Here is a 24,835-nt window from a genome sequence, read left to right on the forward strand (position 1 = left end):
CGGCACATAACACATAACCAGCAAAACACACAAATGTAACAGGCAACAGAGTCTCACCCTTCCGCTGGCTCACCAGGAATTTAGAATGTCCATGCCTCAGAGCTTCCAGGGCCGCTTACTCCAGTCCAGCAGCACCCCGCTTTTGGCGGGCACCCACCGAGAAAGGAATAATGCCAGATTCAAGAAGCAGTGTGAGGTCTGCAAAGTCTGTAACAGGTGACTGAACTGTCCCAACCTGAGTGTCCTCCTTAGGTAGTCCTGGTATGATGATACAATCCTGGCAGCCGGGATCGAAATCCCTAGGCTGTGGATATGGTCTCCAACCGGAACCGGAGCCCCTAGATTGAAGCCATAAGATATCCTGATCCTCTAGTCAGCTCCAAAGAGCTTAGACTGGATCCATCAGCATCCATCAACCTTCATCCACCCTGGTGGCTTAAAGAAGTCCCTTTTATAGCCATAACCTTCGTTTAGGATACACTGTCCTCATCGATTGGTTGGACAAGATTGCTTCTCCCATTGGATGAATTTCAAGCTGCATGGATAATGTTCATTTAAATGATGTGCATAGAAAGACTCAGTATATCTACATGGAGTCAGCAAGTCACCGACTAGACAATGGCTACTAAGGTAATTACATTAGCAATACACAACTACAATACAATGATTACTGGAAAATTCTGGAGAGCAATAGCTAAGCAAACATGACTTAGCACACATAAGAACAATAGTCTGGCTGAATGTTAAGAAACTTTAACCCATGAGAGTCCATGTCGTCACAATGGGTACCGGATGGCCCTTTCCCGCCAGGCCTGCTATGTGCTGGAGATGCTTGAGGGTGAGGGAGAGTCTACCTCGGAAGATGAAGCGCCTCCCCCCAGCACAGAGGATGATGAGGAGGATGAATAAGGCAGTGGATCCCCGTTGTCAAAGTACTGTCCCCGTTGGGACCCTACAGCAAGTCCCCGTTGGGATCTACAGTTATTTTATGGCAGCGCTGAGCTGTTGAAGCCCCGTTGGGACTGATGTTGTCCCTGTTGTCCCCACTCCCAAAGAACACGGCCAAGAACTTGCAGGCCACCCAAAAACTATTGGGTTTGTAAATATTCTGCCCCACTTGCCCTTCCCACAACTGCCAGTCTCCGGAGAGGCTGGTTGGAGGAAGGACCCGCAGCAGAGCAGGCTGGGGACCGGTCACCACCAGGACCGGTGACCATCCTCCGGGTCAGGGGTCCCCTTGGACCTGAGTGACTGCCGGGTGCGAGAAATCGTACCCGTTCCCGCTTGGGTAGCCTGGGCCAGGTTCCTGTTTCCGGACTGGGGAAAAGGGGTGCTGCAGCATCAAGGTCTAGGTTGCTTGGGTGGGAAAGCGGAAGGACATGGACCCGTTCCCTGTTATTAATAAATATGATCCGTTTGTAACGGTTTAAGGCGGGCTTTGCATGTTGCGACATCGCAAGCCGATGCTGCGATGTCGCACACGATAGCCCCCGCCCCCGTCGCAGGTACGATATCGTGTGATAGCTGGCGTAGCAAAAATTATCGCTATGCCAGCTTCACATGCACTCACCTGCCCTGCGACCGTCGCTCTGGCCGGCGACCTGCCTCCTTCCTAAGGGGGCGGGTCGTTCGGCGTCCTAGCGATGTCACACGGCAGGCGGCCAATAGCGGCGGAGGGGTGAAGATGAGCAGGATGTAAACATCCCGCCCACCTCCGTCCTTCCGCATAGCCGTCGGCGGCAGCTAAGGAGATGTTCCTTGCTCCTGCGGCTTCACACACCTGTCGCGGCACTGGCATTATGGAAATGTCGGTGAATGCAACGATGATACGATAACGACGTTTTTGCGCTCGTTAATCGTATCATCTAGCATTTACACAGTACGATGTCGAAAGTGATGCTGGATGTGCGTCACTTTCGATTTGACCCCACCGACATCGCACGTGCGATGTCGCAACGTGCAAAGTCGCCCTTAGAATGTGCCTCCCGTAAGGGAAGAAATGAGAAATGCTTACTGTTTATATGTTTTGTTCCCATATTTTTATATCTTTTCAGAAAAATAAAACCGGTGGTGGACGGGTAGCCCGCGGACAGTCTGCATTAAACCAAGGGGGAATGTGACGCCCTGGACCTCAGGGGTCACAGGTCACTACACAAGATCACACACCCCCTCCCCTGGACAGGTCACACCAGTCACACATGAAACCCTTGTTGCCATCCTCCAGGGTTGATGTCCACACCAGGTGGGGCGGAGCCAGGCAGTTGGCCCCGCCACCGAGGAGTTCACAGACCTGTAGGTGGGAAAACACAGTAGTCAGTGAGGAGTAGTCAGTCAGAGAGTCCCGTTGTGGGCAGTAGAGTGAGTGAGGAGGGAAAACTGTGGGTGTCTGTGTTGGAGCCCAGGTACGTCCAGCAAGGTCAGAAGACGGTGGTGGCCGTCTGCAAGAGTTGGTGAAGGTCAGCGGAACCGTAGGACCGGGATCAGGCGGTGGCCCGCTGGTACCGAACCGGGGAGCCGATTGGAGCCAAGCATCAGGCAGGGTACTCAGACCCCGACTAGGCTTAAAGCCAACCTCTAGTCAAATTCTCTGATTGCAGTCTGGACCTCAGGGGTTCATTCCCACCCAAGTCCCCATTGAAGGCAACAGCCCAACCGTTCCGGATAAGTGCCACCGCCAAGGGCCAGAGATCCAAAGGGCCAGTGTCTGCGGGCAAAAGGACTCCTCCGGCATGTATATGTCAGGGAGCGGACTCCCAGTGCCCAGGCATTGGAGTCAAGACACAAAACACAGGTGCAGGGAAACGACAGCCACCATCAGCCCATCCAGGGAGAACACCGCAGCCGGCTGCGGGCCCCCGTCCAGCCAGCCATTTGGTTTACCAGAGACTTTGTCCATCTGTGTCTGAGTGAGTACACCAGTGCCATCCGGCACCGCGCTGCGCTGCACCGCAACCCTGCACCCTTCAAACCCCATCCTACGGAAACCCAACCCTTTACCGGGCCCCGGGACCAACCGCCCCTACCCACGGAGGGGTCGACATCTAGCTGCTCCCCGCCATCGCTACCGGGAACCCCGTCACCAGCAGCGGTGGTGCCCACCATCACCACAACCCGTGGGTGGCGTCACGAACTCTGTACATATCCCAAATCCAAATTCCACCCCCCCTTTCACTCGTGGGCGAGGAGCGCTGCTCGAGCCCTGGGTCCGGCCCGCTCGAGCCACCAAGGAGAAGGCACCAGATCCGAGCGTGATCTCCCCGAGCAGCCCCCGCGACGGGGAAAGCTGGCCCCCGCCTCCGACACTTCCACTGTGATCAGGCATGCAGAGATGAAGTCACTCTGCTTTGCCGATGACATGACGGGCACCAAGAACCAGGAAGTTTAGGTACAGAAGCACGGAGGGAGACAGGAGGGAGATCAGCACTGGAGGAGGTAAGGAAAGAGTGTTTTATTTTACTATGGACAGCAGCATGGGGGCGATATCTAACACAGTGGAATGTGTGCAATCCATAGGGGGCCATAGGCAGCACAGGGGAATGTGTGCAATCCTTAGGGGGCCATAAGCAGCACAGGGGAACGTGTGCAATCCATAGGGGGCAATAGGCAGCACAGGGGAATGTGTGCAATCCATAGGGGGCCATAAGCAGCACAGGGAATGTGTGCAATCCATAGGGGGCCATAGGCAGCACAGGGGAATGTGTGCCAGCACAAGGGGGCTATATTCAATATAAGGGGGCCATATCCAGATTAAGGGGGCTAATTTTAGGATGGGGGGCTATGAGGGACATATACCCTATATGATTTGTTAGACGGACACTGGCATTATTAGATGGACCCCATTTAACATTAAAAAAAAAAATTCTTTTCCTTCACCAAATTTGGGGGTGCGTCTTATAATCAGGTGCGTTTTATAAAGCGAAAAATATGGTACTTCAAACCCAGGGTTTGGTGGTTAATTTCTATGAAACACTATAAAAGATTAAAGTTGTCATTGCAAATTTGCTTATTTTCATGCTGTCCAATAGCAATTTAAGAACTTCAGAACACCCATTTAATAATCGCCACCATTGTTTTCACTTCCAAGATACGGAGACAGGTCAATGGCCTCAATGTATTTTAATGGCTCCGATGAGCACCATGACTTTAATCCTGTAGACATTCTAACTCATTTCACCTGAGTTAAAAAGCCTGTTAGAAAAAATAATTTTTCTCTCTTTCTCTTAATCATGTATTGACTCTGAAAAACTACAACCAGAGATTTCCTTCTAATTAAAGCATATAAATTAGGTAATGAATATATTTTCCTGATTGTGATCTATGTACAGGGTAGGTGATTATCAGAGCATGAAATATTAATTAAAAAGGGGAAAAAATTGCCTTGTCTTGACACCTTGACTTATCTTACAGAAATGTTAGGCCGAGGCAGTAGATTCTTGTCAGTTTGTCATTACAAAAGCATTATCTCCCAAAGGCTACAACTCTGAAGACTTACACCAAAAGATCACAAAATAATAATTGTAAGTCAGGGATATAAAATATTGCATAATGTTTGTTTTATTACTGTTTTGTAGTAAAGTATTATCAAACTAGAACACTGCAGTCTTTGTATCTCATATTAATTTATTAAATGGAATCCGTTACTAGGATTTTTTTCTATATATTATAAGAGCAGCATAATGCAGATCCAGAGAGCATGATTTCAGGGATGTGTCACTTACTTAGCAGCTTTTTGTAGTTTCAATACAATCAGTACTTTATCAGCTGGAGATTATCACTGCAGACTAGGTGTCACATGCAAGGCAATCAGGCTATTCTGTGTAACCCTGCCCTATGACTGAGTTGAGCCCTCATCTCCACAGCAGTTACTCCCCAGTGGCACTTCCAAGCAGTGTATCATTATCAGCATGTTTTACTGATGAATGTCTGAATATAAGACTAAATGTGTATTGCATTGGACTGGAAGCTTTTCAAAAATAAATTCAATAAAGTTCACCATATTGGAGTGCCTGGTTCTATTGATAGTTAAAAGAAAACATTTTGGTACCATGTTAGCCAGCTGAAAAATGATTGATTGCTCTCAGCGAGAGAAACAAAATTATAATTAATTATAGTTTTGTTTCTCTTGCTGAGAGCAATCAATCATGGTTCTATTGATATTACTTTAATTTTACATACAATCGTGTTGGCTATCTCTTACATATATTTGTTGATGCAACTATTTGGCATATGATCAGTTATGCACATTCTTGTCATGTACTGCATTGTTACTGTTTTGCTCCTAAAAATCTAACTTTAAACTTTTATTATTTTGTTAGTATGTTGTAAATCCACCTTTGGCTTTCAATAGTGCCTGAATCCTTCTGGACATGGTCTCGATCAGATGCAAGCATGTCTTGATCTGATCCCAGGTCTCTTCTACACGTTCCCAATGTTGGTGCATACTAGTTGACTTACTTGAGTATGTATACAGCTTTTTCTTCATACCTACCCAAAAGTGTTCAATTGGTTTGAGGTCTGGGGACTGTGAGGCCAATCCAGAACCTCAACTTTATTGTCATTGAACCATTTCTTTGCCGTCTCGACATATGCTTCAGGTCGCATCTTGCTGGAACACTATGTCATCCTTTTTTAGTCATTGTACTTGAATGTACAAACTCGTATTGTAGGATACACACATATAGCTCAGCATTGAGACCACCATCGATCCTGGTCAAGTATGCAACACCTTTGGCTGTGAAACAACCCCATATCATCAGGCTTTCCCAACCAAACTTGACAGTTTCTTCAATTTCTCGATCCATTAGATTTTTTCCCTTGTTTCTTCCAGACCCAATTATTCCTATCAGAGACTAGTCTATTGAGTTTTGTCTCATTGCTCCAAGTAACCTGTTTTCAATCTTCTACTGTCCCCTTTTCATACTTTTATGCAAACTTGAGCCAACACTTCTTATGATGATATTTAAGTTGAGCTTTCTTCACCTTCTTTCTGGCCACTATTTAAGAATTGTGAATCGTGCATCACATGGTGCTTGTATGGACGTCTGTGATCTCACTATACAAGCCACCTCCACTGCCATGTTTGTCGTGCCAGACCTTATTAACTTTGTGATGAGCTAACTTGTTGACTCCGATATTTTGCCTGGACATCCACTACTTAGCTTTTGAAGGGCTGGATGGACTTCAATTCGTATTCTTTCAACTATCATGGCACTTGCATGAGTCAGTTTAGCAATTTTCTTGGCTAAGAAACTACTATCAATGAGCTGCATGATTCTGTTTCTCTTTTCTTTTTTGGGGAAATCTTCATGGCTGCTCCTGGATTTGAACCAGTTACCTTTTGAACCTGAAGAATAAACATTTCTTATTAATTTTACTATATTATAGTAAATGGATCCCTCAAGGGTGCTATCTGCATTATGTAATTCAGAGATTTAGATGTAAGCGCTCAGCATAAAGCACGTGATAAATGTGATCCAAAATTTTATGTAAAATCTGCTCAACAAAAGCTTCAACTCAATCCACAAAAAAAACAAATCCCCACTTAGGACCGTTATCTATAAATGGAAATATAGGAGGCATCCATGTTACTAATATGGAGTTTTAGCATGTCAGAGGATCTTCAAATGTGATATGGCGTCCATAATCTATTCAAGCCAAAATGGCACTCCTTCCCTTCTGACTAGTGTTGTGCACCTAAACAATAGCCTTCCACCACATATGGGGTATTGGCGTACTCAGGAGAAATTGAAAACATATTTTACAATACATTTTTTTCCAGATACGCTTGGGAGAATAAAAAAAATTGGGTCTAAAGCAACATTTTTCTAGAAAAATGTGATTTTTTTATTTTCATGGTTCAATGTTATAAAATTTTGTGAAACATCTGGGGGTTCAAGGTGCTCGCCACACATCTAGATAAATTCCTTCAGGTATGTACTTTCTAAAATTGGGCCACTTGTGGGAACTTTCTAACAAACTTTCTAACAAAAAATATGTTTCAAAAATGATGTTGATGTAAAGTAGACATGTGGTAAATGTTATTAACTAATTTGTGTGACATACAGTCATGGATGAAAAGTTTTGACTTCCTTGAATTTGTTCCTGAATATAAAGTATTTCTCCAGGAAAATGTCCTAATGTGACTGGGATAGTGAAGGACTTGGGTTACTCCTAATGCTGTAAATGCCTGAGTCTTGTGCCAGGGAAGGAAGGGGCAGGAGTGTGATGGCAACACAGATTTGTACAGTCAGGGAAAACCCAAAACTTAGACACACTGCAAACTCACAGGTACAAACAGTAAGAAACTAAGGTGAAAAGCAAGAGAAATAAGGCAGCAACAAAAAGACACAAGGATTAACACCACAGCCGCTCAAAGCAAAAAAGCACTACAACCACCAGTAAGTCTGGATCAAACCACCTCTCCAGACCAGTGTAAATATGGCGCCCTTGGGCTTCAGGCGCCACAGGGTATTACACCATTTTTCAGATGTAATATCTATACCGGGTCAGGAGAGGGGTAACCTGCTGGTACCTGCACAAAACACACACAAACAACAGCAGGTGCTAGGGCAGACAGGGGAGCCAGCCTTCAAAAAGCATGGGACTTCCCCAGTTGCTATGAGAACCACTGGGGGGTGGGCTCCACATGGAGTAGAAGTAGGCGCAACCATGACATTTTAGACAGAACTTTCAGAGGCACAGCTTGGGATAATATCTAGCACTGACACAGGAGTTAGTGTTTCATCTTTCCTTGTGGGCCCGTAGCTCGGCCCGGGTTCCGGATAGCTACAGAGGGACACTTCACTTAACTTTCACGGGCACCGGCGGTGACCACCGACAGATCCGGGATCGGCTGGAGCCCATCGTGGCAGAGAACGGTACTCTGGGGAAGCGCCTGAACAACCTGTGAGTAAAAAGACTTGGAACTGCAGCCCCTGTCTCTGCCTCTCCTTTAACCAGTGCTGTCACCCAGCGCTGCGGTGCCAACGAAGACTACCACCAAACCCCCACCATCCTCCCGGGGTAATCCCGCTCCATCTGTGGGGAGCGACACCATCCCGGCTGCACCCAACATCTGCCCCGGTGAGAGACCCTGCAGCGGCAGCCCCCATCCCTGGTCGCGTACCACAGGTGGCGTCACAATCCTAATAGACTTTCCTAAACCCCCAACTGCGACCTCCATCCTCCCTGTCACCTTCCAATCCTCCTTCCTGTACGCCTCGGAGCAACGGAACCCGGCCAGGCCACCCCGTGACAACGCAGAGGATCTGCACCCAAGGCCCAGTGACAAGTAGGTTAAAACACCTGCCCCATGGGGTGCTGCGCTATATAAATAATCTATAGCAGGAATTATTGGAAGCTTCCAGCCAGCATATATAGGAGGGGAGTGAACGTGACTGGCTCTCCCACTGCATGTGACTAAAGGAAATTAACAAGCAGCCCAGCAGAGATTAACTCTTGCTAGCCTGCCTATGAACTACAAGTCTAAATGGGGCTTTACACGCAACAACATCGCTAATGAGATGTCGTTGGGGTCACGGAATTCGTGACGCACATCCGGCCTCGTTAGTGACGTCGTTGTGTGTGAAACGCACGAACGACCGCTAACGATCAAAATTACTCATCTAATTGTGGATCGGTGACACGTTGTTCTAATCCCAAATATGGTTGCTGTTGCAGGACACAGGTTGTTCCTCATTCCGCTTCTATTGGGCGGCCGCTTAGTGACGCCGCTGTGACACCGAACGAACCTCCCCCTTAAAGGAGAGATTGTTCGGCAGCCACAGCGACATCATTGAAGAGGTAATTGCGTGTGACGCTGCCATAGCGATATTGTTCACTACGGCAGTGATCACCCCATGACGTGCCACCAACGTGGTCGGGTGCTATCGCTCGCTTAAGAGTCAACATCTGCGAGCTAATCATAGACATCAGAAGAGTTAGAAAGCACAGTATTAAAATTGCACGCAAATGGCTTATATAGGCAGCCCACCTAGTCTAATAGTATGGGCGTCATCAATAAACTGTAAGCCAGACACTGTGCAGCTACATATGTGAACGGCGCCCTATACAATCTACTGTATGTGTGTGCAATGTTAATACTAAGCAATCACCCCCTCCATGGACTGGCAGTGTGTGGGTGGTTGCTCCATCAGTGTTTTGCACCTGTTGCCTCCATCTGTATTAGTGGGTTTTGCTGCATCCTGTTTTTACATTTGTTCCTATGGCCTGGGCAGGTAAAATATTGTTGGCCCCTTCACTGACATACGCAGACCCATTATAATGAATGGGTCTGCTCACACGTCAGTGATTTTTCACTGCACGTGTCTCCGTGCAGCGTACCCGCGTGTCCGTGATTGCCGCACGGAGACATGTCCATTTTTTTCTGGCATCACTGATGTCCCACGGACCACGCAGTGGTGTGGTCCGTGAAACACGTGCCAGAAAAAAACGTGCTTTTAAAATAAAAATCCTTTTTACTCACCCGGCTCCAGCGACACTCTCTGCAGCCCGTGCAGCTTGTTGCTTCTGAGCCGGCTCATTACCGTCGCGCATATTCATGATGCACGACACAGCCGACCCGGAAGCAGCTGCTGCGGGGGTCAGCGCCGGCTGGATGCTGCAGCACGGGAGCGATCAGCACCATGGAGAGCGGGAGCGCGCACAGGTGAGTTAATCTATAAGTGCAATCACGGGTCACGGAGAATGGAGCCCGGATTGCACTTAGACAACCCACGTGTGCCGTGAATCATGGCACACGGAGGGACATGTGCGTGTTTTACACGCCAGTGAAAAATGTCAGTGTTTTTCACTGACGTGTGAAACGGGCCTAAGTGACAGTTTTTATACATACCAGAATCATGTACATATGCAGACCTATTAAAATCAATGGGTCTTCACACACATCAGTGATTTTTCAATGACTGTGTGTTTCCGTGCGGTGTACACGCATCCGTGATTTCCACACGGAGATATGTCCGTTTTTCTCTGGCATAACTGATGTCCCATGGACCACACTATGGTGTAATCCATGAAACACGTACCAGAAAAAAACGTACATTGAAAATAAAAAGCTTTTTATACTCACCTTCTCCAATGACACTGCCTTCAGCCACTGCTGTCTTTGCTTTCAGGCCAGCTCATTATTCTCAGCATATGCATTTATGCACAACACAGCCGACCCGGAAGTAGCTGCAGTGGGAGTCAGCAGCAGCCGGGAACACAGCAGAGCCAAGGAGTTCAGCACCACGGACAGCAGGAGCGCGGACAGGTGAGTATACGTCCATGTGCTATCACGGATGACGGATTATGGATCATGGATAGCAAATGGATAACGGATCCATGGATTACGGATCATGAATAGCAAATGGATAACCCACGTGTGCCGTGAATCAGTGACTGCATTACCATGCCTGAGAAAGAGACCTGAGATGTCTCGAAAGCTTGCTTTATAACATCATATTTTATTTTTATTTTAGTTAGCCATTAAAAGGTATCACAACTAAAAAAATTTAATTTTGTTTCTCTCACTGAGAGCAATCAATCGTGAATCACAGGACATGGAGGGACATATGTGTTTTTTACACGTTAGTGAAAAATGTGTGTTTTTCACTGACGGGTGAAACAGGCCTAAATTACACCTAGTTCACCGCACATAGACGTTCTAATGAGACAACCCCTTTCAGATATTTACAGCATAAAAGCTTCCGTTTTTCCAATGTCTTTCCATAGGGATCAAACTTTGTTACATTTTTTAGTAATTTTGAACTTCAGTTGTTGTAATATAATACATTGTATTAATAACATAAAATAATGAATATATAAGTATAAACACATTACTAAACATTATAAATCATACCCATTCACAGCGGGATAGACCGGAGCACGCCGTAGTGAGGCGCACAGTTACCCTGAGCAGTGCTTTGCTCTTTTATTTAATGGTTTTGGAGTTCCAAAGCAGACAATGATTCAGGCAAAACAGCAAAATGTTTTATTTGCAGTCTCCTTAGAGCCACGAACAGTATTTTTTAACCAGACTTTATTATTTTATGTCACATAACAGTATGTCATAGTATCTAACTTTTGATTTAGGAAAATGATCATAAAATCTCTTGATGCACGAAAAAGTCCATTCCTCCCAGTCCTAATTGTATAGTACAATGTGACAACTGGGATGTGTACAATACTGTAATTCAATCTAGAGATACGGATAATGTCCAAGTCTGCAACAATATAGCTTAAGGGTTTGGATAGAGCTGCAAAATTTGCAGCCCTGAGACTGAATTACAACCTCACTATTCAATCTGGGATCATGTACTTTTCCATGTAATAAACCTTAAACAAAAATGATTATTTCTATGAAGGGAAGAGGGAAATAGGAACTTGAGGCTGTCATGACAGGAAAGTAAAAAATACTGTGTACTGGGAAACAAAGGTGGAGGCAGCTATGGTAACATTAAGAACAATGTAATGCACGCCTGTTCTTTTTATTAGATATAGGATATTGCACAATTTAAAGTGAAGATAACCAGCAGCAAGACATGTAATTCTCAGGATTTATCATGTCCTGCAGAGATGCGGATAATATACCTGTCAATGATCATTAATTTTAATGCGTGTAATATACCATGCATTAATTAGCCAATCAAAGACAGCTTCAGGTAAATATATACTGTACGATATTGGAAGGATATGCATATTGCATTTCATTATATGCATTCATATTTTCTAGTTATGTATATGAATGTAAAAAGATAGTATACTTTCATGTCTAGCATATCAATATTAATGACAAAGCCAAGAAGCCAACCATACGCAGAAAGCTAGATATAGACAGATAAAGTGGTATGCAAACGTTTGGGCATCTCTGGTCAAAACTACTGTTATTGTAGACAGTTATATGCAATATAGACACTGCACTCTCTATTCAAAAACGAGGTATACAAAGACCAACAAATTTGTTTTTTTCAAAAAAATTTTTTGTATTTTTATTTTTCAATGATTTTTCAATGCTATAAGAAAAAAGTGGTAATAATACATATGGTGGGACGTTTCGGCCATAACATTGGCCTTCTTCACGCCGTATTACACTGTAAAGAGGGCAAAAATAAGACAGAATCAACATACAAAATTAAAAAAGAGTAATTTACATATAGATACATATATACATTTTTAGAGAATTTTTTTCTCAGCAAAGAACTTTATCCATGTCAATACTGCGTCCTTGGACATATGATACGTAACATTATACGGTAAGTTACCACAGGTGTGTCATGTTAAGGCAGGACAATGGCGACAGTAGCAAGGGTGAAAATGTAGCACCTACCTCCATAGAAATGGGGGAACTAGTTTCCAATAGGTGAAGGGAGTGAGTACAAAGAGAAATAGAGTAGGGGAAACACCCTGGGTATTGTTTTTCTCTATTGGTCACGGGAGGCAAATCCTGCAAATGAAGGTAAAAAGGTTGAGATTTAAGTATATGGAATCTATGACTAAGGTATGTATATCTGGATGAGAATACCTGGTGGGTAAAGGATCTCAGGGTGTGTTTGCTCCGGAGAGGTCTAATGGGTACATCTGCGGGACATTTGAGATTGTGGTCTCTAAAATGTGGAATGGAGAGTCGTGGTGGGTTTCTCAAAAGAAGCTTTCAGTTAGTATCTACAGTATTCATAGTGGATAAACCAGCTACCTTGTAATGTTGCATAACCTTAATCCACTAGTTATGGGAATGATGGGAATGATGCAGAAACCTGTTCTAGATGTAATATTTTCAGTTACGGTGTCATGCTTTTTGTCCTATAGAGCAAGTGACGTGTATAGTGTGAAACACTATACATTAATGATCACATGGGTATATAATAATCCTGAATAAGCTCTACTTATATCTCTTTAAAGGAATCACATACTGTAAGGATTATCACAGGACATACAAATAGTTATACCTTACATGTGGAGTCCAAAAAGGTATTTTTTCTCCTTTTTATAACCTTTACCATAGTTTCAATAAATCTTTGACTATACACGTCACTTGCTCTATAGGACAAAAAGCATGACACCGTTACTGAAAATATTACATCTAGAACAGGTTTCTGCATCATTCCCATAACTAGTGGATTAAGGTTATGCAACATTACAAGGTAGCTGGTTTATCCACTATGAATACTGTAGATACTAACTGAAAGCTTCTTTTGAGAAACCCACCACGACTCTCCATTCCACATTTTAGAGACCACAATCTCAAATGTCCCGCAGATGTACCCATTAGACCTCTCCGGAGCAAACACACCCTGAGATCCTTTACCCACCAGGTATTCTCATCCAGATATACATACCTTAGTCATAGATTCCATATACTTAAATCTCAACCTTTTTACCTTCATTTGCAGGATTTGCCTCCCGTGACCAATAGAGAAAAACAATACCCAGGGTGTTTCCCCTACTCTATTTCTCTTTGTACTCACTCCCTTCACCTATTGGAAACTAGTTCCCCCATTTCTATGGAGGTAGGTGCTACATTTTCACCCTTGCTACTGTCGCCATTGTCCTGCCTTAACATGACACACCTGTGGTAACTTACCGTATAATGTTACGTATCATATGTCCAAGGACGCAGTATTGACATGGATAAAGTTCTTTGCTGAGAAAAAAATTCTCTAAAAATGTATATATGTATCTATATGTAAATTACTCTTTTTTAATTTTGTATGTTGATTCTGTCTTATTTTTGCCCTCTTTACAGTGTAATACGGCGTGAAGAAGGCCAATGTTATGGCCGAAACGTCCCACCATATGTATTATTACCACTTTTTTCTTATAGCATTGAAAAATCATTGAAAAATAAAAATACAAAAAATTTTTTTGAAAAAAACAAATTTGTTGGTCTTTGTATACCTCGTTTTTGAATAGAGAGTGCAGTGTCTATATTGCATATGATAGTCTGGACCTTGGTCCACTCACTAGCACCTCCAAACTCATCTATAGCTGAGTGCACACCATATATTTATATCTATTGTAGACAGTTAAGCAACTTGAAGATTAAATAATCTCTAAAAGGCATAAAGTTAAAGATAACACATTTCCTTTGTAGTTTAGACAAAAAAAATATTTAATTTTCATCTTGTACATTTTTAAATTAACAAAAAAGGAAAATGGGCTGATGCAAAAGTTTGGGCACCCTGCATGGTTAGTACCTAATAGCACCTCCTGTGGCAAGTATCACTGCTTTTTGTAGCCAGCCAAGAGTCTTTCATTCTTGTTTGAGGGATTTTCATAAATTCTTCCTTGGAAAAGTTCTAGTTCTTGTGAGATTCCTGGGTTGTCTTGCATGCACTGCACTTTTGAGTTCTAGCCACATATTTACAATGATGTTCAGATCAGGGGACTGTGAGAGCCATTGTAATACCTTCAGCTTGCTACTCTTGAGAAAGTCTATTGCGAAACATTACCCATCTGTATAAGCCATTGTCTTCTCAAGTTCAGCTTTTTTTTTACAGATGGAGTTATGTTTGCATCAAATATTTCAACAAATTCTTGATGCAGACATAACACCATTTATATATATATATATATATATATATATATATATATATATATAAAAGGCTGAAGTTGAAAAGAGGATAGCTTCTAAAAATGGATAATGATCCTAAACACACATCAAAATCCACAATAGACTACCTCAAAAGGTGCAAGCTGAAGGTTTTACAATGGCAACCACAGTCCCCTGATTTGAACATCATTGAAAATCTGTGGCTAGACCTCAAAAGAGCTGTGCATGCAAGACAGGAATCTCACAGAACTTTTCCTGGAAGAATGGATGAAAATCCCTGAAACAAGAATTGAAAGACTTTTTCTGGCTACAAAAAGCATTGACAAGCTGTGATACTTGCCAAAGTGGGTGCTGCTAGGTACTAACCATGTGTGGCGCTCCTGAGGCTTCAGTCGCCACAGGGTACTGCACCTCCTTTAAGGTGCAGTATTCATCCTGGTAAGGAGGAGGTTAATGTGTGGAGTTTCTCACTTACACAACACACTTGCACAACACATACAGTCAGGTGCTCCCAACAAAGGTGATTACCATAACAACGGGTTTTTTCCCAGCCACTGTGAGTCATCAAGAGGGATGGGGGACCACTGGGGAAATACAGGAACACAGAAACATTCAAGTTAGAATAGTCTGGAACACTGCAAGAACAAGGTCCTTCGGGAGCATGCTTAAGAACTTCCCGAGGGAGACCTGACCAGACTGGGAGAAGGCTGGAGACGCAGATAGGAGAAGAGCTCGATATTTGTAGTACCTGTGGGACAAAGGAAAATTAATGGTCACCTGGAGGTGAGCTTAACTGTTCCTTGGGACCGGCGCTGATCAGGGTGCAGAGCCCAAGGACGATACAGACTTTAAGTTGGATCACCAAATTCTGCAGGACTTGGAGATTGCATGTTTCCCTGGTCACAGCAAAGTGACACATAGGATCCGGGGTCGGGATTGTAGCCAGCCAGGCCCCACGGCGAGGGTCCACGCCACCTGCATACGGAATGGGACATTTGAGACTTTAGACGAATATCGGGGTCCCCAAGTGCTTCAAGGCACAGGGATCCGGCACAGAGAGAGTGCAACAAGGAAGGGCCCACAGACTGCCATACCAGACTTAACCTCTGACCTGCCCGGGATCGGCTGAGGCCCTGGCAGGGGATAACTTGTGAGTAAAAGACCTAGAAACGCAACAGCTGCCTCAGCCTATTATTACCGGTGCCGGCGCCTCGCACCTTGGCGCCAACGGCGGAGACTCCAGCCCTCTTCCTTATCCACTGGGACCCACTCCACCTGCAGGGAGCAGAGCCATCTCAGCTGTGCCATTACCATCCGCCCCAGAGGGCAGTGAACGCAGTGGCGGATAATCCCTGGCATACCGTAGGTGGCGTCACGACAACTGCCATCCTCCACCTCCATCACCCTTCCCTTTCACTGTACACCTCAGGGTCATGGAATCGGGCCAGGCAGAGACCTGCATCACCGGCACAGCGATGAGTAAAGGTGAGCCAATCGACCCCTTTGCCCCGTGGGTGCTACACATGCAGGGTGCCCAAACTTTTACAGTGGCCCATTTTCTTTTTTTGTTTATTTAAAAATGTAAATGATTCTTTTTTTTGCCTACAATATCAAGGAAATGTGTCATCTTTAACCTTATGCCTTTTTTAGATCATTTTATCTTCAATTTGCTTAACTGTTCACAATAACAGTTATTTTGACCAGGAGTGCCTACATTTTTGCATACCACTGTATCACAAGATCAAATATTTGTACAATTTAGGCTTATGCACACTGTCATTGAGCATTTACAGCTCCATTTGCATGGACAAATATATGCTCTAAGCATGGCAGTAAGGTTCACTTAGTCTTAAAGTATGAAATACCATAGTATGAAATACCATAGAACGATAGGGAAATACCTCCATTATTAGCAAGTGGTCTGATGAAGCATGCTACCCTTTTTTTCTGTTGAATTTATATGGAATTACTCGGAAAAATCCTCTTTCTGCTATACTACTCAAGGGAAGTTTTATAAGGCACTGTGCACAACAGTGACATAATATAAACATATGAATAAGACTAATAGGAAATTAATGATTTGCTTATTCATATGCCCTTATGCATTCAAAAAGTGGCAAATAAGACCAACAACATGCTACATCCTTGCTTAAATCAAGGGTAACCATTGAGATGCAGCACAATTAAAGAGGAGCTTTCATCCATTTTGGCATGTTTATCTGGCTGCCTTATGATAAAGTGGCTGAAGAGCTAAATGAAACACCGTTTTAGTTTCATATATTTCTCATCTCTGCTGGCTTCTAAAATTTAGGACAACTAATATGCTAATTTCCCCTTCAACCAAGGAAGCGTTAATAGAAATTAGTCTCTGGGGGGAGTTTACTTTTTTCTCTGTGTGACGATGCCCAATCATAATAAAGCAGCATCATAGAGGAAGAAAAAAAAAAAGTAAATGCCATCAGAGTTGTTTTTTTACTGTGATATGGTTAGACTCATGTGTCTAACCTTATCACACTGAGATTTTCACACTCCCAGTGCTTGTAATGACAGAAGGTCTCAACAGTGAGCTCTTAAGGCCCCTTTACACACTGAGACTTTCTAGCGATCCTACCAGCGATCCCAACCTGGCCGGGATCGCTACAAAGTCTCTGGTGAGTCGCTGCTGAGCTGTCAAACAGGCAGACCTGGCCAACCACGCAGCTGCGAAGCGGACCTGCAGAACGACCTAGCTGGTCATTAGGGACGTGTTAAAGCAGCTATTTGAAAGGGAAGTCGCTAACGAAGTCGTTGTAACGATGTCAAACACACCAATGCATGCTGCACAGCGGGAAACAAAGGACCAAAAAATGGTCCTGAAAGATTTGTAGCGATCAGCAACCTCACAGCAGGGGCCAGGTCACTGATGTGTGCCACACACTGCAATGTCGCTGGGGAGGTCGCTATTGCATCACAAAACCGGTGACGTTACAGCGATATCGCTAGTGATTTTGCAGTGTGTAAAGGGGCCTTTAGTGTGCTAAGGTTACACATATCAGTCTTACATCACAGTGAAAAACTTGTAATGACCTTCTGTAGAGATGTTTACTTTTTCCCTTGAATTGTGAGGCTTTCTTATGATTGAGCAATGTCATACATGGGGAAAAAAGTAAACTTTGCCAGAGAAGAATTTCTGTTAACGCCCCTTGTTTGAAGGGGAACTAAGCATTGTAACCTCTTAAATGCCAATATTTTAACAGCAAAGATGAGAAATAAAATGTTTATTCAGCTCTTCAACCCCTTTATTAAAAGTTAGCCAGTTTAACAAGCCAATAGTGGTGAAAGGTTCTCTTTAAGCTTCACCTCTACATAGACTGTCATAGGCATCATAGGAGTTTCCATAAAACGAATGGGATATGTGTAAAGAAACAAGGGCTAAATGTTGGAGGGCAGAGGTTGATGAATACAAATTAGCATATTTTGCATATGCTTTATTTTGAAGTATTTTTGTGTTACAGAAGAACCTGCTCTACCTCCTCTCTCGAAGGTTATAGTATCCCAGACATTTAAAAAAGCCTGCAGGCAAGAAAAGGGGACGTACAGACAGCTGGATGGAAAAGATGCTATTTCTATATAATTGGATCAGGAATAACATATACTACTGATTTAGGCACACCAAATAATATGTATAAAATAAATACTATTATAATCAGTTGGACACTTTGCTCAAATGTATAAAAACCTGAATACTGTATTAGCGTTTTCTGTAATATTTACTTGGTTGGCATCATCTTAATAAAGAAAAGATAGGATTTGGTGCCCTGACTTGTTGAATCTCGTATATTTTCCACTACATATCTAAAATGAAAGTCTGAGAAAAAGATCATCTGTGAGAAGCCGAGATCCAGAATACAGTAAATGCAGAGAATTTCACAGAACCTTAGACACATCCAGCCAACGTGTAGCTATATTATGCATATCAAGCGTGACCTTTTCCAGCAGTAATCCTCTCACAGGAGGGTATTACCAGGAAAGCTGATTCTCTGGTGTTCAGGTAATGTTCTTTTCTAAAAAGGATTATTTGTCAATTAGTAAGAGTTACTGGAGCACAAAAATTGGTTCAGTGGACATCAGCAGGACAAAGGAGGCCAATGTCAGGGTAAGTTCATATAACACAAAGAGCAAGGGTGGCCTGATCTGTGAGCGGTGACTTACTAAAGATCTTTAATATGTTCAGAAATTTCGCCCTCAGTATATATAATATAAGACATTGAGAAAAGTGAAGTTATGATCTAAACAAATACAAAAGATTGCATCAAGGATTTGTATCAAAAGAAAATCACTAATTATATTGTATAAGCATAATTGTCCAGTTATAATGGAATAATTAACAAATATTTAAGCTCTAAAACCCATCAGCAGAACATGACAAACCACTCCATCTGCTATGAGTTTAAGAAACCGAGTAATAAGTGGACCCAATGACTGGCAATAACAAAGGTGTAACCAGGTTTTGGTATCACTCATATAGTCAATGGCCGGGACCGTGGTGTGTGTTGCTAAGTCCAACAAATTCCGCTAAAGAGATCATAATAGCACTTTTCCAGATTTGTTATTTATCTTTTTATTTGGTCAGTTGCTTTATACCTCAATTTTATAAGAGAAAGCATTATTTCTTTTTCCTTTAGCTTTTGTTAAACCTGGAATAAGGCATGGTCGCTAGAGTGGGGATAGAATCGGTGGTGTAATTTTAAGCTCATGGATGCTAATGCAAAAGCTCCAACAATGTCCCAATTATAGCAAATCTTTAATAGTACTGGTCTTTTTATACGAGAAAAGAGATATTTTCCCCCCCAGAGTCCATGACCAGGGTGCAATGGCAACCCCTGAACTTATGTTGTTACGCCCCTGTAGAGAATGGTAGTCACCCAGTTCATCCAGAGATGACCTGTTAGTTGAGGCAGCTAATTAAACATGGGGTGAGCAATACACAGAGTGCGCTGATGATGAGTAGGACAGGTAGTACCTGCATGTGTGTGTCTAGTTTGGAATGAACAGCTTATAATGATAGTAGGGGCTAAGTAGTGGTAAGTAGTGGGTCTTCCTCCATGATTTTTTTGTTGTAATATTAATGTGATTTGATTTTTTTTGCATGAGAGGAATAAGTAGGCTTAAAACCAGTGTGAATGAAAATATTTTCTTTTGGAGGCTAACTCTTGGTTTAATCCTGTCCAGTCTGGAGACAAAATTCCCATGAGTTAATTCACCAATTGCTATAATACGTTAGTGATGTATCTTTTAAGTCCTGTAATTGTAGAGGTGAGGACTCCATGGATCTTGCACTTCCCAAAGATTGGGATATGGTGAATTTGAACGCCAAGTGAACACAGTGAACTCTTTGTTATGTCATTTAAAATTCCATTAAAAATGTTTCTAATTTGTAGGGGGGGGGCATTATCCTACTAAAATAGACCACCAATACTTGGTCTTCAAATGATGTTCAATTAGAAGGTGCATATTTATGACACAATATCAAGAATACCAGGACCAAAAATTTCCTAGCAAATCAATGTCCTAAGCATTATACTGCTTATGGGTTCAAATCCCACCAAGGACAACATCTGCAAGGAGTTTGAATGTTCTCCTTGTGTGTGTGTGGCTTTCCTCCCACACTCCAAAGACATACAGATTAGGACTTTAGATTGTGAGCCCCAATGGGGACAGAGTTGCCAATGTATGGAAAGCGCTGTGGCATTAATGGCACTAGATAAGTGAATAAATATTATGATATATTATTATATGAGTGCTTGCCCTCTTCCCATTGTGTAATCTAATGCCATCTCTTGCCCCACATGCAGAAAGCACATGCACCCGATTATCCACAGGAAAAAAACATGATCTCTTAGACCAAGCCACCTTCATTAACTGCTCCATGATTTAGTTCTGATACCTACAAGCTTATTGTAGGCATTTTTGGCAATAGACACGGGTAAGCATGGTTGTTCTTTGGCTATCAAATCCCAGCTAGTTGAGATGTTCTGACTGTTCTGATGCTTTTCTATCATATCCAGGTTTTACTTATTCAGTATTGTGTAGTAGGTACATCAATGAGCCTTGGGCTCTTATGATCATATTAGTGTTTCACCGGATGTCTAGCTAAAAGCCACTTTTGGTAGGTACTTTCCACTAAAATAGAGATAAAATTGGTGTTTCTCATGTCTGTTAATTTCTATTTGATCAATGTAGACTTATGAGCTAGAACATAGATAGATAGATAGATAGATAGTTAGATAGATAGATAGATAGATAGATAGATAGAGGGATAGATAGATAGATAGATAGATAGATAGATAGATAGATAGATGATAGATAGATAGATACATAGATAGATAGATAGATAGATTATGAAACACGTCTGCCTATGGTCATGACTACCGGCTTGAAAAGGTTGTAGACCTCTGGAAACAATATTCCAGTAAGTAGAGTGTGTTTTTAAATGTTAGGATAGAAATGGAGTTATAGAAGCAAATGAAAGTCCAACTAACCCAAGCACAGATTGCAAGGCATAACATTCATTGTTATTGGTTTGAAGCCTATTATGTTATGGGCTAATGGAGGTAGTTACAAACTATGAAGTCAAGCTACCAATAGTATTTTGTTCTTTTGCGTTGAACTTTTATAAATTTACGGATAAAATATTTGTGCAGATTAGGTATTAAATCAGCTTAATGTAGCATGAAAATTGCAGTGTTTGCTCCAGCGACTAACGCTACAGCAATGACCCATTTTACTTTGCCTTCACATTTCTCTTATTCCATTTCAATTTTTGTTCCTCCAACCCAAGAATACAACCTTTAAGTATAAGTTGCAAATTGTTTAGATGAACACATTTTCGATTTCAGCAACTACATTGTTGGTTTTACTTTAATTTTATATTTCCGTTTGTTATTATTATGATTATTATTATTATCATATTGGGGTGAATATACTACACACAGAATACACAATAAGAAAATTTAATAAAGATGCAAAAAAAATAAAGAAAAATGTAGTGATCAGCAATTTTCTAAATAATGATGCTTCCCTGTACTATGGGCGGGTAAGCTGCAGTAGGTAAGAAATTAATTAATCTGTAATAAATATCTACAGCAAAGATGAAACTGCAGCTGTACATTACCTAGGCCAAAAACCACTATTCCAGCAGGATACAGCTAAGCCCCCACTAGGTGGAGGCATCACAGGTGCAGGAGGAGCAAATCACACACACGCTTCCAAAACATGGAGGGGGCGATTGCTGGATGGTAAAACTGCCCACTGATGGCTTGTATAGAGCGCTGTTCACACTTGCAGATGCACAGTTACAAACCCACAGCCAATTAGGCGAAGCCCATACTATTAGATCAGACGGGTTGCCAAGCCGTACTCAACTGCACATCATACAGTGACAGGAACTCCAATATGCAAGGCATAACAAAAAGGGGCCTGGCTGTATCCTGCACAAAAAGATATGAGGTTTTTAGTTGGTGTTATGGCCATAAGACGGAGGCCTACAACCCTCGTCACGGGAACCTCATGCTTGTAGGTCCCTACACTATATATAATATATATAAAAAAGCAACAAAAAAGAGGAATATCTATCATTGCTTACAGCAAAGATGGAACTGCAGCTGTACATTACCCAGGGCAAAAACTGCTACTCCAGCAGGATACAGCTAAGCCCCCACTAGGTGGAGGCATCACAGATGCAGGAGGAGCAAATCACCCACACACTTCCAAACATGGAGGGGGCGATTTGTGGATGGTAAAACTGCACATATGGCCATAACACCAACTAAAAACCTCTTTTTTTTGTGCAGGATACAGCCAGGCCCCTTTTTGTTAGGCCTTGCATATTAGAGCTCCTGTTCCTGTATGATGCGCAGTTGAGTACAGCTTGGCAGCTCGCCTGATCTATGGGCATCACCTAATAGGCTGTGGGTTTGTGACTGTGCATCTGCAAGTGTGATCAGCGCTCTATGCAAGCTATTCGTGTGCAGTTTTACCATCCAACAATCACCCCCTCCATGTTTGAAAGTGTGTGGGTGATTAAAAATTAAGAATTGGCAGTTAAGAGGAACAGTGAAGGTCAAGATAAGGTCTAGAAGGCCAAGCACAATTTCTGTGAGAGCTGCTTAAGCTAAGCAATCCTAGCTTAAGAAGAAAATCAAAATCCCCACTACACTACAAAAGACCTTCAGGAAGATATAGCAGTCTCTGGAGTTGTGATACATTGTTTTACTGTTCAGAGACACCTTCACAAATATGGCCTTCATGGAAGAGTCATCACAAGAAAACCTCTCCCGCATCTTTACCATAAAATTCATTGTCACAAGTATGCAAAAGAACATTTAAACAAGCTTGATACATTTTGTGGCCTGTGGACCATTGAAGTTAAAATAGAACTCTTTGGCCACAATGATCAAATGTATGTGTGTAGAAAACAGGGCAAAGAATTTCAGGGAAATAAGATCTCACCAACCATTAAGCTTGTGGGTGCATAAATCATGCTTTGGGGTTGTGTTGCAGCCAATTTTAGGGTAGAGGGCAGAATGGATTCAATGAAATTTCAACAAAGTATTGATGCAAACATAACACCATCTGTATAAAAAAAAAAAAAGCTGAAATTGAAAGGAGAATGGCTTCTACAAATGGATAATGATCCTAAACACACATCAAAATCCATAATAGACTACCTCAAAAGGCGCAAGCTGAATGTTTTACAATGGCCCTCACAGTCCCCTGATCTGAACATCATTGACATTCTGTGGCTAGACATCAATGGTACAGTGTATAATGCCCAAAGGTTTGGATCATCACGGTGAACATAATTTTTCTTAGTAACTTTCATATCTCAAAGATCTAAACAACCCTTAGCTTTCTTGGGTTACATAGGCGAGCATTCTTGAAGCATATGTCATTAACATTGTAAATGACAAATTAATTATGTACAATATGCTAATATTAAAAGTAATTTTCCAATAATCATGAAACACAACAAAATTAATTTGTACCCTATATTGTTATATATTATCTATATTACAGAATCAAATCAAAGTGAAAAATAACTTGTATTTCTGAGAATTACTAAATAGTGGCCGTAGAATTCTCATATCAGTAGTGTTTAGTGTAAAAGTGAAGTGTACGGATTTTAAATAGTGTTCCCCATAGTTTATATTTTAAGTATTCAATGAAACAAAATAAGCTTAGTATGTCAAAAAAATATTTAGTGAAATTATCTTACAAACCGCACATTTGTTTCACTCTAGTTGGGTTTTTTGGATCTTTTTATGTAAAACATGGAGAGGCAAAAAATTGTTCTTGTGAAATTCGCTAGCATATTAGGACACGTTTTGCCTAAACATATTAATACAAAACAAAAAAAAGCCTGTTTTCTGAGCCCAAAAAAAATTTCCTCTGCTGCCACTATTTGTTAAATATGTACACATACCACGTTAGCAGGCGTTAAGCTGGGGCCACACAGGGATTACTGCGATACCCTCGCATGACACTCGGTTCACGCTGGCAGTACAGCAGAGCCGAGTGTGATGCGAGTGTCCCTGCGACTAAGGTCTGATCGTGCGAGCGGACTCCAGCTGGGAGGGGCGGGTCGGCTCTGAGGATGGGCGGGCCGGCGCTGCGGTGGGGAGGGAGGGATTTCTCTCCCTCTCTCCTTCGTTGCCGGCTATTGCCATTCTCGCACTGCACTCGCAGTACACCGGTGTATCACGACCGCAGTGCGATTTTTCTCTCGCAACCATACACTTGAATGGGTGCGAGAGAAACAACAATCACATTACAGTCGTAGCATGCTGCGATTGTTTTCTCAGTCCGATTAGGGCTTAGAAAATAATCGCTCATGTGCGCTGACACACAGGCTAATATTGGTCCAAGTAGAATGCGCTTTTTTATCTCACTCCATTTGCACCGATTTTCATGCCGTGTGGCTTAGGCCTAAAGGGCACTTTACACGCTGCGATATCACTATCGATATCACTAGCGAGCGTACCCGTCCCCGTCGGTTGTGTGTCATGGACAAATCGCCGCCCATGGCGCACAACATTGCTTACACCAGTCACACGGACTTACTTTCCCTGCGACGTCGCTGTGGCCGGCGAACCGCCTCCTTTCTAAGGGGGCGGTTCGTGCGGCGTCACAGCGATGTCACACGGCAGCCGTCCAATAGAAGCGGAGGGGCGGAGATGAGCGGGCGGAATATCCCGCCCACCTCCTTCCTTCCTCATTGCTGGTGGACACAGGTAAGGAGATGTTCGT

The sequence above is a fragment of the Anomaloglossus baeobatrachus genome, chromosome 6 (genome assembly GCF_048569485.1).
Source record: "Anomaloglossus baeobatrachus isolate aAnoBae1 chromosome 6, aAnoBae1.hap1, whole genome shotgun sequence".
In the NCBI taxonomy this organism is placed as follows: Eukaryota; Metazoa; Chordata; class Amphibia; order Anura; family Aromobatidae; genus Anomaloglossus; species Anomaloglossus baeobatrachus.